We start from the raw sequence: 20,095 nt of genomic DNA, 5'->3' as shown, positions 1-20,095 counted from the left end.
TGAATTTACCAGAAATCAGGAATCAATACTTCAAAGCCAAAAAAATGAAAAATTAGAAGAAAATGTGAAACATCTCATTGAAAAAACAACTGATATGGAAAAAAGACTTAGGAAAGATAATTTAAAAATTATTGGAATACCTGAAAGTCATGATCAGGAACAGAGCCTTGACATCATTTTCAAAGAATTACTACAGGAAAATTGCCCTGATATTCTAGAAGCAGAGGGCAAAATAGAAATGGAGAGAATCCACCGATCCCCCCTGAGAAAGAGATCCCAAAAAACCAACCCCTAGGAATATTATAGCCAAGTTCCAGAACTCCCAAGTCAAAGAGAAAATATTACAAGCAGTCAGAAGGACACAGTTCAAATATCATGAAGCTGCAGTCAGGATCACACAGGAGTTAGCAGCAACTACATTGGAAGCTCGTAGGGCTTGGAATACATTATACCGGAAGGCAAAAGAGCTTAGAATGCAGCCAAGAATGAACTACCCAGCAAGGCTGAATGTCCTCTTCTAGGGAAAAAGATGGAGTTTCAATGAACCAGGGGAATTTCAAATGTTCCTTTTGGAATGGCCAGAGCTGAACAGAAGGTTTGATCTTCAGCTACAGGACTCAGGTGAAGCATGGAGATTGGAGGAGAGGGGGGAAATATGAGGGACTTAATGAGGATGAACTGCATGTATAGAAAAATGATACTGATAATATTCATATGAACCTTCTCAGTTAATAGAGCAGGTAGAGAGAGCTTTTATAGTTGAAGCACAGGAGAAAGCTGAATTTGAAGATAAAATATGGTGTAAAAATGGAGTCAATAGAAAAAAAGGGAAATGGAATGGGAGAAAGAAAAAGGAGAGGGGGAATAGTTCAAGATATTTCACCTAATAAGATTTTTTTATTACAATGAGATATTGCAATGATATGGAAGGGGGGAAGCAAGGGGGAATGAGGGAAACTTTGCTCTCATCAGAGTTGGCTAGGAGAGGAAACAGCAAATATACTCAATGGGGTATAGACATCTGGAGTAAGAAGGAGGGGGGAGCAGGGGGAAGGGGTGGGGATGTGAATAAAGGAGGAGAGGATGGACCATGGGGGAAGAGTGGTCAGATATAACACATTTTCCTTTTTACTTCTTTCAAGGGGCTGGGATTGGATGGCCTGCCCAGGACCATAGGGTCAGGTGGATTCTGGGCCTAAGGGGTGGTATGGGGGCTCAGGGCTTCTTGGCCCCAGGACCACGGACCTGTCTCCTGTGCCACTCAGCGACCCTACAGCAGAGTCAGAGTGAAAGGAGAGAGAAAATATAGTACATGCTAGTGGAGAAATAAGAAAGGAGGGAGTTGCGATCAGCAATGGCAACATTGGAAAAATATGGAAGTAACTTTTGTGATGGACTTACCATAAAGAATGCAATCCACCCATGACAGAGTTTTTGGTGTTGGAACAAAGACTGAAGCACATTTTTTGTTATTATTATTTGGGGGAGGGTGCATGGCAAGTGGGGCTAGGTGGCCTGCCAGGCGCCACATAGCAGGGTGATCTTTGGGTGTCTGGGGCCAGATTTGGACCCAGGTGCTCCTGGCTCAAGGGCCAATGCTCTGTCTGCCACCCAGCCACCCCTACTATTATTACTATTTTATTTTATTTTGGGTCTTTTTTTTTCTTCTTTTTGGTTTTTTCAGGGCAGTGGGCATCAGGTGGCTTTCATGTCACATGGCTGCCTGATTGTTGGGTTTACGAGGCTGGATATGGACTTGGGTGCTCGTGGCTCCAGGGCTGGTGCTTCATCCATTGTACCACCTGGCCATACCTACAATTATTACTATTTTTTCTATTTTAATTTTTTTTCTCTCTCCCCTTTACATTTTTCACCTAAGCAAGTCTATCTATATTCATGGGGGGAGGGATATTTTGTTTACTTTTAACCAAAATATTTTATTAATGTAAAAACAATTTGTACAAAATGAGAATAAAAAATAAATTAAAAAAATAGATTTGATAATCAAGTAAAATTTCCTAATAATTAAACCTTGCAGTATTGGAGTATTTCCACATGAATTAGTAAGTTTTTCCTTCATTTAAGATTATTGAACAGCAATGACTATAGATATTCGCTATTGTTACGTTATAGAGGGGACTCATCTTCTAATTAGGCTTAGACTTGTTCTGAAATACTTTCCAGCTCTTGTTTTAGACATCTGATCAAATGTAAAAATATGATTTAAATGGAGACTAATGTAGTATTCATTGGGGAGTGCAATCACATAATAATTCTTCTTCCAAAATACACATCCTCCCTTCCATTCTATAAAGTCAGATTTTGTCAATATTCTCATCATCAACTTCAAGTTTATCATCAAAGTTAGTTGTCCTCATTGGGAAAGCACAAGTTCTTTGACAGATGCATTTTCCTTTCTTCATGATTTGGCTTCCTAAATTTCCAAGATCAGTATTTAAAATCCAAGTTCTACAGGTTTCTATCTTTTCTAGTCAGTTTTTCTTCTCAAAGTAAAATTACTTTAACTATTAATCATGGCTTTCCCACCATCACCTCCTATTTTCTTTTTGCCTTTATTGATTGCCACTTTATCATTCTGAGAATTGTCTATCAGAGTCATTCTCCAAAAAGTCTCTACTTCTACAGTTAACCACCATTTTATATATTACATGAAAAACAGTTCTCATTTAATCATTTACATGGCATTTAAGGCACAGATTATTTTAACAAATTTATAATTTTAAATTTAAAATTTTAAACATTTGAGGGTATAATAAAATTGGTATTTTTTTCTATTTCATGTATAAGGAAACTAAAATAAAGACAGACTGAATAACTTGGCCCTTATATTTCATAGCTAGTAAGGAGTAGAGTTAGAATTATAACTCAAAGTTCTTTACACTTAAGTTCAATGTCCATACTCCAAGTTCCTACTGTCTCACATTCAACACAAAATGGAAATAGAATTTAAGGTTGATAAAACAGAAGCAATCTTGGTATTTGGGAAGCATTACTTAGTGCAATTAAATATGAATAAAGACACAGAGGCAATCATAAGTTCAAAGTTGAAGACTGGGTGACAAATTGTCAGTAATGTTGTACCAAGAATTTTGGGTCATGTATAGGTTCAGTACATTGGCCTTAACAGTTCCCTTTGAGTACAAATAGTATATATTACAGTATTATTTTGATACTTTATTTTTTATTATGGAGAGTTCGATAAGAGCACTATATTAGGAACTTGAAGTATACACCTATATGGGAAGATATACTTAAACCTTTATTCATTCATTCATTGTCATCTTTTCTCTTAAAGTGCCCAAGGTATCCTATTTACCAAGAGGATAGCAAATGTAAGAACATATAGTTCCTGAACACATGATCTTGATAGATTTCTAGGAAAATTGAACATGAACAGATACTTACAATAATGCACAATATCATGATAAATGTATTAGAAAGGTGCAAAAATGATGTGTTAGGTATGTGAATAACCAAAAAAACTAGCAAAAAATCAGACAAATGTGAATTTTGAAATGACTTGGGGATTATTACAATTTTTCTGTTGCTCCTTCCTACTATCAAACACACACACACACAAAATTATAAAAAAAAATTACCAAAGCAAAAATGAAATTAACAGCAAAGAAACAATCAAAAACAATATCATCTTAGCAAAAGTATTGATACACTAGGAGTGGGCAAGAAAGACAAATGGAATAACAATGATTCTAGCATTTATTTTTTCTTTATAAATTCCCAAACCAAATTCTATAGTACTGTTTTTTATTTTTCTCTGCATTTCCTCTCACTGTCTCAGGTGTGTTCAGATAGGACAGCACTGCTGGTTAGGAAAGGGGTTTTCTGACCTTCAGTGCCAAGCAACAAACTTGCCCTGGAATCTTTATCAAAAAGAAAAACACTGCTCTTGACATATATCATTAATATTCATGTCTTCAGAACATCCAAAGTCTACCATTCTGAATCAGATCAAAGGCAATTAAAATCAGGCCAGCAGTCACAGTAAACTGTGAGTAAGACAGAGAAGTAACAGAGGATTAGGGAATTCCTCCACTCTGACAGTCAAAATTTGTTTCTTTTTTTCTGCAGTCATACTGAGTCTCATTTGCTCAGTTTAACATTCACCCAGTTCCACTTTCTTAGTCCAAGATAGTGGAGGGAAAGCAGAGACTTTGCAGTAGGAAAACAAATCCCTTTGGAATGTGATGCTGCCCTAAGGCATTGATATTATGTTAAGTTGTCCTAGCTGAGAATCATCATGTGGATTTGCAGAATGGGTAAAAATGAGGCTGTGTGACAGCACTTTTTCCCTAACAGACCTATGTGTTATTTCTGCTTCAACTACCCATGGAGGCTATTTCTGGGTCTTAGAGATTTTATTATCTAAGGAAGATTCTACACAATAATAATCCCTTTATTGAATGTTCCTACGGTCCTGAACAGGAAGTCATCCACATGGCATGATTTGATTAATGTCTTGAAAAGACTTCTTTTTCCTTGATGAGGGAATGAGAAGCTAAACTGGGGTTTCAGGAACCTACTTTGTATGGTGGTGGCCTGAAACTAAAGACCAGAGGAAGGATAAGGCACCAAAGAGTCAATGGGACTCACTGATGCAGGTGGGACAAAGACTAAGGCCTCTCTCATGTGAAAGAAATGTTATTTGTATCCCTATTTTATAAATGAAGAAATTGTGCTTTAGAGAACTAAATTTCATATTTACAGTTACTGTAAGAGCGTGGAAGAATAATTTGAATTAAAGTTCTCTTGGCTCCTAGTTCAGCATCTAACTACAAGCTATAAGCTTTTTGAGATAAAGTGAAAGGTTTAGATACTAATCAAACTGTGATGCAAATAAACATAATGAAGAATTTGTTTTGAAGAAAGGATTAGTATAGTTGGGGAATTTAGAATTAGAGTGAAGGTAGTGGTATTCCAAGAAAAAAAGTTTGGTGGACAGATTGATATGTAGTACTAAAAATCAAGGGAAAAAAACTTGAAATAAAAGTCACAACAGGTGATAAGTGAAACTATTGGAACCATGTGCTTCTGTTTTGTTATTCATAGAAATAGAACTCCAGCATAAATTCCTATACTTTGCAGGAGTATTAGTAAATTTAATTGGATAATGTCCACAAAACTCGCTTAGTACCTTGGATGAAAGTATTATGTAAACACAGACATTATTATTCAAACAATATTGCAACTACATGAAGACTAAAAGTAACTTCAAAGAACCCCTCATATTAGAGTTTGTCAACCAAATGGACTGTAATGAGAGCGATATGTTTGAATATCTTTTATTCTTATGTCCACCTCAATCTAAATTATGTAAAACTGCAGGAATATATCCTCATGACTATATATTAAATTTATGTCTTTGCCTGTCTTCTAGAGTCTGGATAGCGAAGAAAAAAAAAATAATGATTAAGATCAATTGCTTCTACCCATGTCAATTCTTTGCCAATAAGACAAATATAAAAGTGAGTGCCTTTTCATTCTCCTTTGCCTATCCAATCTTTGATTTTTCATTCTATGATTCTAGTTCAAATCCCAACATCTTCACATATCCATATCTTAGAACTTAAATCATCAATGATCTCTCCTCACCTCCTCAAATTCTATGCTTTACAGTTATCCATACATGTCTGCATTTACAAAATTCCTACTATATGCAAAGCAGAAGTAGATACAAAGATATGTACAACTTAAGCCTTGACCTTAAAAAAATTCTTGTCCAAGAGAGGAGATAGAGCATATATGAAATAAATATCATATATATTCAAATCTGAGAAGTGTCTAAGGAATCTGCAAACAAAATATTATGAATGCTTGTATTGCTACTAATAGGAGAAAATTTCAAGGAGGTATTATTTGAATAAAGTTTTGAAATCTATAGACAATAGAAAGAAACAAAGGATATAGGGTGAGGGATTAATCCCTAAGCAAGAAGTATGAAAATATATAAGCATATTTGTGCTTCAGAATTGATATAAGAATAAGACAGACATTATTAAGTAACAATGATTCACATCAATAAAATGTTATATGCTTTAGTGTAAGGAGGTAAATATAGATGAAGATAATGCTTCAGGGTCAAACCAATGTTTAATTTCCTAAGAGGTTTAGGGGTAGAAAATGTGCTATAAGCAATTAATGAGCAAAAGTATATTGTATGCAAATATACTGATCAAAATTTTGAAGGATATGGATATGCACATATATGTAGATATGTATATAAATACTTCTACATATAGCATATACTTTATTTATAGACATATATCATATATTATACATATATACATATATGTATATAAATATGTAGGTGTTTATATATGCATTTATATAGCAAGAAGAGAGTATACTGTTCTGCATATCCTATAGTTCAGATAATTTGGTTTTGATATTAAGAAATGGCACTTCTAGATATAATTATTCAGTTTCAATGTAACAAATGGATCTGGAGAGCAGTCAGTTTTGGAGATAAACATTTAGAGGTTTTCTTCAAAGAGATGATAGTTGAAGCCAGGAAAATTGATGAAAGCCCCTGTGAATAGAATACAAGAAGAGATATAGTGGTTGGGAGATACAGCAGTCATAGATGAAATTAGATTGGAGAGAAAGAAACCAGGAAATAAGACAATGAAGATTAATCAAAAACGATTTTGTGGTTGTTTTGAGCAGATCACATAGTTCTCTTTCCTCATCAGCTCTGGAGACTCCTTTCATGGTAAAAATTTGTATTTAGTTGATGTAGAGAATCTTCTATAAAGATTTTATTTTTGTTTCTTCATTCTATCTATAGGTATTTCTTAGGTTTTGTCTTCAATTCATTTCATAAATAAAGGAGCTGTGGTTCATTGGATAACTAAGTAGTTTGATGGATAAAGTGCTTGGTCTGGAGTCAAATTTGAATTCAAAATTGAACACACAGACTTCCAGGGTGGAGCCAAGATAGTGGCATAAAACTGACATGCTCCTGGAGCTTTTCCCTACCAAAGTTAAATGAATCTTCTACTCTGACATTCAAACTACAGAACCCACCAAGAGGAAGAGAAGATTCAAATAAATTTCCAATTGTAGACATCTTAGACTATCTTCAAAGAAGGTCTGTCTCTTTGGAGTAGAAAAGAAGGAGTAAGACCAGGAGGGGAAAGAGCAGGGAAAGTCAGCGGGAGGCTTTTAGCCATAGTAAAATCCAAGTCCTGACAGCTTAACAATAGTCCTGGCAGCTACATAGCAAGCCAACAGGGAAGATCCCAACCCCAAACAAAGTTTGAATACTGGGAATACCAGAGTAAAAGACAGGCCTGGAATAAATCACTGCTAAGTCAGAACCTGGACATAAAGGAGGAAAAAAAAAAAAACCTCTGAAAAAGCAAGGCCTGGACTACATAATCAATGTCTTCACCATTGACAAGTCAGGGATCAGACCCCAGGCCCAGCAAAAATTTAAAAAAAGCTTGTATCTATACTCCCTATAACTCAGGAGCAGAGCTAAATCAACAAAGATGAAGAAAAATTCTAAAAGAGTGATCACTATAGAAAACTACTTTACAGACAAAGATGAGAACAATGTCATTTCTTAAGAAGAAAGCAGTGAAAAATCAGTCACAGGGGAAATCTCAAAACAGTCTATGAACTGGACTGAAATACAAAAACTCATTTAAGAGCTTAAAAAAAATTTAAAAACCAAAGAAGAGAGGAAGATGAAAAATGGAAAAAAGAAATGAGCCATGCAGGAAAATTACGAAAAACTGACCAAAGAAATCAACCCTGGTAAAAGTAAAAATAACCACCTGCAAAAGGAAGCACAAAAGCTAATTGGAGAAAATAAAACCCTAAAAATTATAATTGAACAAATAGAAACCAACCAATCTACAAGACTACAAGATTCCATCAAACAAAATATAAAGGCTGAAAAAACTGAAGAAAATATAAAGTAACTTTTACGGGAAATGAATGACTTGGAAAATAGATCCAGGAGATATAATCTATGAATCATTGGATTACTAAAAAGCCTAGATTAAAAAAAAAAAAACCTGGGAAAATATCCTACAGGAAAAAATGAGTTAAAACTGTAAATATACTAGAACAAGATAATAATATAATCATTGAAATAATCCACAGAACCCCTCCAGAAAGCTACCCCAGGATAAAAACTCCAATAGCTGTTACAGCCAAATTCTAGAACTCTCAGATAATTGAGAGAATATTGCAAGCAGCAAAAAAAAAAAAAAAAAAAAAATTCAAATACAAAGGAAACCCAATTAGACCCAAATAGGATCTATCAGCCTCAATATTAAAGTATATAAAGACTTGGAATACCATATACTGGAGAGCAAAGGACCTGGAATTTTTAGACTGTATTATCTGGAAAAATTCAGCATATACAGTCAGGGAATAGATGTCCAACAAAATAGAGGACTTCAAGAATTAACTGACACAAAGACCATAACTGATCAGAGAATTCATTTGACAAATACAAAACCCAAGAATGGCATAAAAAATGTAAATGAAAAGGGGAAGGAAAACAAAACAAAACAAAACAAATTGTATACAACCCTAAAAGGGAAGATATAACACTTCAAATTTTTTAGAACTTTATTTCTCTTAGGATAATTAAAGTGAAGTGTTGAATGCAATTGAATAGAGTGGACTTAAAGGATATAGGTATAGTTGGGTCTTATATCACCATTGAAGAGATCCAAGATGACATCACTCTGTTTGAGACTAAAAGCCCTGAAGAACTGCAGGTTTGTTAACTTTAAACTTAAGTATCTCATTACCTTTTGACTCACTCTAGTTCTACTGTACTTAGCACTTTGTCTAATAAAAGCATTATAAATAGAAAGGTCCTGAGCCAATGTCTCCCTTAATTTAAAATCATTTGTAAAGTTGTCAGGTGAGACCTTTGGAGCCTCCCAGTACTTAGAGATATTTAAGATTCTTGCAATTAATAAAATCAGGGATTGATTTAACACCTACTTCACTTAACAAAGGGTTAAGTAGCCTAGGGGCGGGGGTGGGTAAAGTGTGAGAGAAAATAGGCCTCACTTCACTTAACAAAAGGTTAAGTATACTGACCCTAGGTGGGGGAACTGGGAGAAGACTGGATAAAGTATGAGAGATAATGGTCCCAGGGGAGGGGCACAAATAGTTCAGGAAATTATATGTCTTTGGATGATACTTTGGCTCACAAGGAGGATTGTGTGTACTTGAAAGATACTTAAAAAGGGGGTGGTGGCAAAAATGATTATAATTATGATTTAATGTAATTTGAGACAATGGTACTTATCAAGCAATTAAGCAAACAAGCTATGATGCTATGATGATACCTGGATAACAATATGGCCTAATCAAGTAATCAAATAATCAAACTATGATTGATGACTCCTGAGCAATAAATAACACCAAAGGAAGAAGCATAAAGATTTATAATTTTAGAGGGAGAGAAAGGAGAGTGTGAAAGCTGAGGAAATTCTGTTCAGTACATTTAGTCCAGAGACAGAACAAAATAAATACCCTCTTGTGAAAAAAAGTTTTGCACTAATAAAATCAATGCTTCCAAAATTAGAAGGAGAACAGAAAGCTGGGAAACTCTTCACAACTAGGAGTTCTAATAAGGGTCTCATTTGTAAAATATATAGGAAATTGCATCGAATTAATAAGATCATAAGTCATCCCCCAATATGAAGTTTTCAAATGAAGAAATTAAAGATATATATATGTATACATATGTATATATATATAATCATATGAAAAATGCTACAAATCATTTTTTTAAAATTTATTTGTTTTCATCCATATATACATGCATATTTCCAAGTTAAAAAATTTCCCTCTACACTCCCTTCCCACCCACCTCCCCTCAACTGGGAACAGTCAGGTTAATATTTTACATACATATATTTTGTTAAACATTTACAAAGCAGTAATTTTTGGCATAAGGATTTAGGATTAAAGGAAAGAGATACATAAGATAATTTTTATAAAGTGCTCATCAGATTTGGAAGGGGTTGGTTTTTTCCTTTTCATTTCATTTCATTTCATTTTGTTTTGTTTTTATTCCTCGGGTTGGGAATAAAGTTTTCCTAGCTCTCTGGACTGCCAAGAACAACTGCTTCCATCAAGGTCGTTCCAGATCATTATTGATTAGAGAAATACAAATTGAAACACCAATGAGATATCACCTCAGACCTATCAGATTGGACAAGATGAGAAAAAAGGGAAAATGATCAATGTTGGAGAAGTTGTGCTGGAATTGGGACATTAATGCATTGCTGGTGGAGTTGTAAAGTGATTCAACTATTCCAGAGAGCAATGTGGAATGCCCAAAGAGCAATAAAACTCTTCATACATTTTGACCCAGCAATTCCAATTCTACGTCTATATCCAGAAGAAATTATACACAAAAAAGTAAAAGTCCTACATGGTCCAAAATATTTATAGCAATTCTTTTTGTAGTGGCAAAGAATTGGAAATTGAGGGGATGTGCATCAATTGGGGAATGGCTAAACATGCTATAGTACATGAATACTATGGAATACTATTGTTCTATAAGAAACGACAAAGGGTAATACTCTAGAGAAGCATGGAATGACTTATGGGATCTGATGCTGAGCAAAGGGAGCAGAACCAAGAAAGCAATGTACACATTAACAATAACATTGTGAGATGAACAACCTTGAGTGAAGGAGCTCATCTCAGCAGTTCAGAGAGCTAGGACAACTGTTTTAGACCATCATAGACAATGTTATCCCCATTCAGAGAAAGAAAAATTGAAGAAAACCAACCCTTTATAATCTGATGAACACTTTACAAAAATCATCTCGTAGATCTCTTCATCCTAATTCCTCATACCAAAGATAATTAATCTGTAAATGTGTTTATCAAACAAATGTATGTACAATGTCAACCTGACTGTTAGTCACTGAGGGGAGGGGGTTGGGAAGGGAGAGTGGAAGGAAATTTTGTGCTTTTGGATGAAAACAGATAAATTAAAACACACATATATAACACACATATAACACACATAAATTGAACACACATGTATAAATGACCTTGGAGAAGTCAATTAATGTGTTTGCCTTAGTGTCCTCAAATGCAAAATGATGATAATAATAATAATAACACCACCATCACATGAAGTTGTGAGGATGAAATGAGAAAATATTAACAAAAGGTTTAGCATAATTTCTGCAATGTGTTGATGAAAAGATGATGTAAAATACTGATCAAAAAAAGAATCAAAGACAGAAGTTTGAACTGTTCAATTAGAATGCCTCCCCTCCATATCTACATCTCCCAATTGCATTAATCCACTACCACTAAATTTTGGTTCCGGTCACTCAACTAGTTTTAATTACACCAAAATATGTTACCTATAATACAGTACATTTTTCTTCATCTTCTCCATAAAGAGATTATGATCCACTTTGTTAAATGCCATGTTTAAATAATGTAACAAAAATCATATTCATACAGGCATACTGCACTTCATTGCATTTCATATTATTGCATTTTGTTGAGAGTAAATTTTTTGTGAATGGAAGTTTTGTGGCAACCCTTCATCAAGCAAATCTATCAGAATCATTTCTAACACCATGTTTCAAACTTTTTCATTATTATTATTTCTATGGTAAGTTTTCTTTTATATGACTTACAATTTTGGGGGGGGCACCAGAAACATTGCTTATATAAGGATTGCATACTTAATTGATTAATGTGTGTGTTTTGACTGCTCCACTGAGTGTTTCCTCACCTCTCACCTTTCTTCAGGCCTTCCCTGAGATGCAACAATACTGTAGAATTTTATATGAATTTCGCTGATAAAGAAGTTAAGAGGGGTTGTGAAGACTGACTCCAGTTTTGAAAGAAATTTCACTTTGAGTAAAATGCCATCACACAGTATTGCATTCTATAGAGAAATCACTTATTTGAGAAAGAGTCAAAAGAAGTGACAAAAAGGCAAACTTCAACATTCTTATTTTAAGAAATTGTCACAGTCACTCTGTATATTTCTTAGTTTTCAGTATAGTCTTCTTTCTACCCTGTCCCATTGAACTTTCTTAATCAATTCATTTGTTATCTTGCCACAAAATGAAACCAGCTTAGTCTGATATGACTAGTTGATAATGATGTATTATTTACCAGAGTTTATTTTTTTCTAAGTGACCTTAAACAATACTGTTAATAATTTAATCTGCATGGAAAAGAAGCATAAAATGATATCAACCACTAATTCTCTAAGATTTAGCATTTCTCACACTTTTCTTAGAGAATTGTTAATCTGTTGCATTAAACGTGTGATCTTGCATTTAAATTCCCTCACTTCTATCTTTTAAATATAACTATATAGTATCATCTTGCACAATTTTCCTCATATCTTTCTTTTTGACATCATTTATAACTATATTGCCAAAATTTTGGTCTTGACAGTCTCCCATACATTTTTAGCTGATTTCTCTTTTCTGGAGACCTATCATCTTAAATTATTGGTAAATGTCAAGTTACATATATTATTCTATTAGTTTTTTCTCTTATAAATTTTAGGATTATATGAGGACTTTCCATATATATGTATATTTTTGGAAATATTATGAAATGGAGATTCATGTTGCATGCAGACTTTTCAGCATTTAGTTGTGTATTTGGAGTTGTTAATTTTGATGTTTAAAAACAATAGATAGATTAGATACAGATGTATCTATTTGTATTCATGTCTGAGTATCTATATCTGTATATCTGAATACACAAACATTTTATGTATGCATTTCTAAGTGCATATTTGCAGGTATAATTTCATTTTTATGACATTATGCTAATATTTCAAGATCATTTTGCCTGTTACCAATGTTATGTTCATTACTGTAAATACAGCTTTTCCTGTGGCTTCTATGAATTCTGTACTTCCTACTCAAATATTTTCTCCTATGAGTTGCTACTTTATTTTAATACCATTCTGCTTTGTATGTCACATTTATTTCTCTACATATATATCTGCCTTGGCAATTGTACCTGATCATGTTTCTGTTCCAACCTTTTTAGATTAGATCAATATATTTTTCAAGCAAATGAATACCCCCCATTTCTCTGTAAAAGAACTTCATTCTTCAATATACTCATCATTTTTATTCATTATTCCTGTATTCCATTAAGCCATGGTCAGAAATGCCAAATTCTGGTCTACTGAACCATTTTCTCTGATATTTATTTACATCCTAAATCATTTTTTAAATTGAAATCTATACTTCCAGCTATTGGCAAAGATGAAATTACTGTGGTTAATAACTACTTTAGACCTTGTCAGAACTTCATAAACCATATTCTTTTTCTCCTCTATGCATACAGTGGAAATCTTCTTGCATTTTTAGAGCCTAAACACAAACTATAATAAAGCCTGTAGATGGATTCAGTCATACAAATTATATATAATATATATATATATATTATATATATTCATTTAAACATTTTCTTCTCTTTCCTTCTGAAATGAAGAATTTCAATAGCTTTCTCTCCCTTGCCTCTCAAGCTGTGAAAGATAGATTCCCAAAGGGAAAAGGTGCCTGATAATTAGCTTTTTTTTCTTAAAGACAAACCACTGCACAGCATGGGGTTAGCTAACGTTAACTCTGCCTTGAGAGGCCATCTAGGTCTGTCTCTGAAGGGTTTATTCATGTATCAGTCAGTAGGAAAGAGAATATAAACAAAAATGTAACAACAAACAGTAAGTATGGTATTTAATAATTGTTTTATCATAGAAATTTCCTTTGAAGGCAGTTGGGGAAGGAAAAAAAAGATTTAATGAAGCCTCAGTTCTTTTCGAAACAATGGAGAACTGAAAAGAATTAATGAGCTTGTGGAGATAGACACCAATTGTTTTAGATGACAGAAAACAAAGATCTCATAAATTAGTCTACTGTTTTAAAGTCAAAAAGAGTAAGAGATTTCAAGAAACTTGTTTAAGTTTTTAAAAACCTCTCTTATTACAATTAGTGATATGTTATAAATAGAAATATGACACAGTAATGTGTCACAGTATATCTCACAGTGAGATTATCTAGGAAATGCTGATGAAAGTACAGAAATGTAAGAATCTAATACTTTAGTCCTTTGAAAATTCAATATTGACTTATATTTGGAATGATAAAGTAATTAAGAAATGATTATATTTTTAATCATTATCATATAATTGTTATATGCCATAATATCTTCAACAATGTTCAAAGTGTAGGGGATAATTGTGCTACAGTAGCTTAAAATAGTCTCTAATCCCAAGAAGTTTATAATATTATTTGAGAAATAAGTCAAGTTCATAGGAAAAAATAGCCCATAGGTAAAATTTATATGCATATATATGTATATAAATGGAAAGATTTGTATGTAAAAAAGTATATATATATATATATATATATGTTCTTACTATATAAAAATTTATGTATATATATGCATACATAGTATCAATAGAGAGATGGAGATTATGGACATTTATACAAAAAGGTATATGTGTGGAATGATGTGTGTTTGGGTATGGATGTGTTTGTTTTAAGTGAAAATTTAACATTGCAATTCCCTGATAGATTTTGTAGGAAGAGTGAAAAGAAGATTTGAATTAGGCAATTAAAAATTGGAAGGATTTGGGAAGTTATAAAAGGCACAGGGAAAGGCTTCCAGATCATAAGAATGTGTATTTGATCATAGAAAGAGATGGAAGACTCTATCAATGTAAGGTAATCCTACTCCTTTATTTTACCCTTTAGGAATCTGAGATTCAGAGATTTGAAATAATTTTCTCAGGTTCCAATTTAAATGATGCCAAAGAAGCTAAAAAAATCATGGCCAATTAGCAATTGTGAGAAACTAATCTTATGAGCAAATAGAACAGATGAGTAAAAGAAGTAGAGGAAAATAGAATGAGTCAAATTACAGAGGGCCTTTCACATTTGTTTAAGGCAATTTCCATCGTCCTAGCCTTTAAGTTTAGGCTAAAGACTTAAATAATAATAATTTCTCACTTATTCTCTTTCTATGTTCTCTAAAATAAAAGATATATATTATTTGAACTTTTTTTGAAAAAAAAAAACCACGCAATTCTACTGAATAATGTCCCTATCTTGGAGTGAACGTTGTATGTCAGGTGAGAGTAAACTGAACAATTACTTTCTCAGAAAAATTAGTTAAACTAAAAACTTTATTCAATTCAAAACAAAATTTTCATTCCACCCTCTTTCCACCTAGACAGAGAATAGCTGAGAAATATTCTTGGAAGAACGGAATCAATATTGGGAAAATATGTTTATTAGGAAAATGGCTTTTAAGTGGCTCAATAGAGCATTTGGTTTCATGAAAAATGTAGAAGACACTGAAGAAATAGAAGAAAGCTCCTTAATAGTGGCTTTGTATCTAACTGAGATTAAAACATCACATTTCCAAATAAAAGGAAAGGAAACTTGTTGCTGTTGCTATTGTTGCCATCCATTGTTGTAGTTTGTCCTTCATTTTCTTAGAAGACCATGACATCAGGGAGGTGATGGCATGACATTCACATGACTTGAATTCTAGTTGTGAAGGGAGTGCTGCTATGCTAAGTCACAAACCTCTCTTTCTCCTCTAGAGCTATCAGGGATTAGCACAATTGGAGATGGTCCTTGTTTTGAGGCAACCAGGGTTAGGTGACTTGCCCAGGGTCACACAGTTAGGTACTCCTGATTCTAGGGCTGGTGCTATTTTCACTGTTCCATCTAGCTGCAAAGAAGTATGTACTAAATGTTAGTATATTTATCCAACAAATATTTATTAAGCATATTCTATGAACCAGGCTCAGTGCTGGAGGATAGAGATAAATGGAAAACAAAATATAAGGGAATCCCTGCCCTCTAAGGATCTTAAAATCCATAGGGGAAGGCAAAGACAAGATGGTGAAGGGAAGGGAAGGACTCTTCTGAGTTCTACCCCAAATTAGCCCAAATATCTTTAAATATGTCTCTACTTAAACTCTAGAGTGGCAAACCCATAAACAGACTGAGTGAAGCAGTTTTCCAGCCCAAGACAACTTGGAAGATCTGCAGGAAGCATCTACTGTCCCAGGGTGAGAGAGGAGTTCAGATCAAGGGGTATATGGATTCATGGCAATGGTGGCAATTTACAGACCTCTCGTTCCAGGGATTAACAGGAACAACTTGTAATGTCAGCAGAAAAACTGCTGCACCAGGGCGAGATTGGAGCACAGTCCAGCACAGGGCTCAGCAGTGCAGGCCCATTCTCAGGATCAAGGGAAGACCTCGTAAGTCCCTGAACCAATAGCAGCAACAGCTTCTAAAGCTCTCAGTCCATAGAGTATAAGGGTGTTAGAAGGAAATTACAGGGGTTTCTTTGCTCTTACTGAGGCAGGACTTTGTTGCTTTGCTCATGCTCAGATCTGGGTCACCATGTTGAATCCCAGGCTCAGAAAAAGAAGTAGAAATACAACAGAGCTTCCTACAGAGGAGCAGGGACCCTCCTCACAGTTCCAGGACAGAAAGGAGTGCTTGTAGTCAGTTACCCACAGATCATATCATATCATTGCATATCATATCATTTCATATTATATTATAAGACCTTGGAAGAATTGAAAACTGAGAGCCCCAGGGACTTAGGACCCTGCACCCTCTATCCTGGAGGCAGAATGCCAAATAAACAAAGAGTTGGAATCTAGTCACAGGGTGGGTACATGAGTGATCAATGAAGGAAAAATGATCCAACCATAGACAGTTGCTATGGTCATTAGAAAGATCAAGACACACACTCAGAGGAGGATAACAGAGTCAGAGTTTCTGTATACAAAGCCTCCAAAAGATGTGAGTTTGTCTCAGATTTTGGAAAAGCTCAGAGAGGATTTTGAGGATCAAATAATAGAGATGGAGGAAAGATTGGGAGGAGAAATGGATGTGGAAAATGATGTGGAAAAATCATGAAAGCTGAGTCAGCAGCTTGGTAAAAGGGGATACAAAAACACTGAAGAAAAATGGCATCTTGAAAATCAGGCTAGGCCAAATAGGAAGAGAGATCCATGGAATCAATGAGTAGAAGAATGCCTTGGAAAGATGGGTTGGCTGGGTGGAGGAACTGGAGAAAATAATTCCTTAAAATATAGGCTGGAGAAGGGGTAGGCTGATGACTTTATGAAAAATCAAGAAATATTAGAACAAACCCAAAAGAATGAAAAACTAGAGGAATCTATGAAATGCCTCATTGGAGAAGCAGCTGACCTGGAAACGGATCCAGAGAGATAACTTGGAAATTGTTGGACTATGTGAAACCTATGACCAAAATAATAGCTTAGACCTCAATTTTCAAGAAATTATCAAAGGAAAACTCCTCTGATATTCTAGAAGTGGAAAATGAAATAGAAATTGAAATAATTCACCAATACCTCCTGAAAGAGATTCCAAAATGAAAACTACCAGGAATATCATAACCAAATTACAGAACTCCCAAGTTGGGGAGAGAATATTATGAGCAGTCATAAAGAAAGAATTCAAGTATTTTGCAATCATAGTCAGGATAACATGGAATTTGGCAGCTTCTGTATTGGGTGATTGTAGGGTTTGAAATATGATATTCCTGAAGGGAAGAGAACTTGGATTATAGCTGGAAATTGGCTACCCAGCAAAGTTGAACATGCTCTTATGGGAGGGGGGGAGGATGGACATTTGATGAAGTAGGGGACTTTCAAACTTTCCTAAAGAAATGCCCATAACTGAATGGAGAGTTTGATCTTCAAGTGCAGGGCTGAGATGGAGCATGGAAGGATGAACAGGAGGGGTTGGTCATAGGGAACTTGATGAGGCTGGGCCACCTGCATTCCTGCTTTAGGATAATGGTGCTGATGGCTAATGTGAACTTCCTCATTTGTTGGGGCAGTTAGAGGGAACATATATAGCCAAGCACCGGTGGGATCTGAAAATGAAGGGATGGAGTTAATGGGTGATAGAGGAATTTAGAGAGAAAGTGAAAGGTGAAGGTAGAATGAAGTAAGTTATTTCAATTAAAAGAGACAAGATAAAACTTTTGCAATAGAGTGGACTAGGGGGAAAGTAAAGGGGAGTGAGAGAGCCTTACTTTCATCAGAATTGTCTCAGAGATGGAATAACATACATACTCAATTGGGAATAGAAATGTATCTTACCCTAGAGCAAAGTAAGAGAGGAAAAGGATGGAAGAAAGGGTATGGAGAGAGGATGGGTGATTGAAAGAAGGGAAGATTGTTGAGGGATAGTGAAATGCAAAACACTTTTGAGGAAGGAAAAAGTGAAAGGAGAGAGAATAGGAGGAAAGGATGCAGGAAAACAGTTAGCAATAGTAAATTTGCAAAAAAAAAGAATGAAACAAGTTATTCTGATAAAGTCCTTATTTCTCAAACACAGAGAACTAAATCAAATTTACAGAAAAAAAATCATTCCCCAATTGTCAAATGATTAAAAGATATGAACAATTTTCTGAAGAGGTTATCAATGAGATCTATTTAAATCATGCCCTAACTCACTATTGTCAGGAGAAATGTGAGTTTGTAACAATTCCAAGGTACTACCTTATACCTATTGGATTGGCTAATAGGACAGAAAGAGAAAATGACAAATTTTGAAAGGTATATAGGGAAAATGAGACATGCATACCCTGTTAGAGGAGCTGTGAAATGATTTAACCATTCTGTAGAGTCAATCTGGAACTATGCCTAAAAGGTTATAAAACCATTCCTGTCCTTTGATCTAACAGTGCCACAACTAGATCTATGTTCTAGAAGACATGAAAAACAGGAAGGAGAATAACATATACATATACATACATATATATATATATACATATATGTATATATATATATATATATATATGTGAGGATATTTATAGCAGCTCTTTTCTAGTGACAAGGAACTGGAGATTAAGGGGATGCTCATCAGGTTGGGAATGGCTCTGTGGAAAAAATAAATGGCACAGTGGATAAAATACAGGATTTGGAGTTAGAAATATCTGAGTTCAATTCCGGTATCAGATATCTGAGTTCAATTCTGGTCTCAGATATGTGTTCACTATGTGACCCTAGGTATATCACTTAACCTGTTTGCCTCAATTTCTTCATCTGTAAAATGGTAATAATAATTATAATAATAGTACCTAATTTCTAAGGTTGATGTGAAGATCAATGAGATAATAACTGTAAAGTGCTTAACATAGTACTTGGAAAATAGTAAGCACTGCATAAATGTTATATATAAAAATAATAATTATTATTAATATTGATATAATCAGCATAATGCTTTCTACCTATCTGTGAGGAAACTTTTTTTTAATCTGTGCCTCTTCTAAATATCTCTCATAACAGGGGTATGACAGGACCAGGATTCTCCTTTTTCCTTTCAATAGGATTGAGTTTTCCTTAAAAAGTAACAAAGTTGGGGCATCTAGGTGGCACAGTGAGGCAACTAGGTGACACAGGGGATAGAGCATTGATCCTGGAGTCATGAGGACCTGAGTTCAAATTCAGAATCAGACACTTAATAATTACCTAGCTGTATGACAATGGCCAAGACACTTAACCCTTGCAAAAACCAAACAAAAACAAAAGTAACCAAGTTGTCCCTGAATCCTTAATTCCTTCTTTCCTTAACTTCTTATTTAATTTGGGGCACAAAATTCTTACTTAGATGATTTGGAGCCCCTCTAACTTGGTTTTTGAAGAGCACTCAAGGCATCATACCCTGTCCTCCTGATCAAGCATATTTCCATATGAAAAAAGAAACCTACAACTACAGTCTTACAGCTAAGTGTTCCTCTGTAGTTCTTGTATATCCTTGCTGTTTTAGGGTAAAAGTCAACCTCTCTTTGCACATGGTCCATTACTTTGAGAGTAATTGTTTTGTTACAACACCAAATCTGAATAAAAAGATATTAGTATTAAATTCACCCTTAAAAGGGGGCAAATATGTTGGGTCAGCACATGTTGAATTTTAAATCTTAGTTAATCAGCATATTGTATCAAATTATTTAGATTTTTTTAAAAAGCAATCTCACTAGATTTCAACATATACTTTGGAAA

The sequence above is a fragment of the Macrotis lagotis genome, chromosome 1 (assembly GCF_037893015.1).
Source record: "Macrotis lagotis isolate mMagLag1 chromosome 1, bilby.v1.9.chrom.fasta, whole genome shotgun sequence".
Classification (NCBI taxonomy): Eukaryota; Metazoa; Chordata; class Mammalia; order Peramelemorphia; family Peramelidae; genus Macrotis; species Macrotis lagotis.
The sequence above is the reverse complement of the archived record's forward strand: the minus strand, read 5'-3'. Positions refer to the sequence as shown.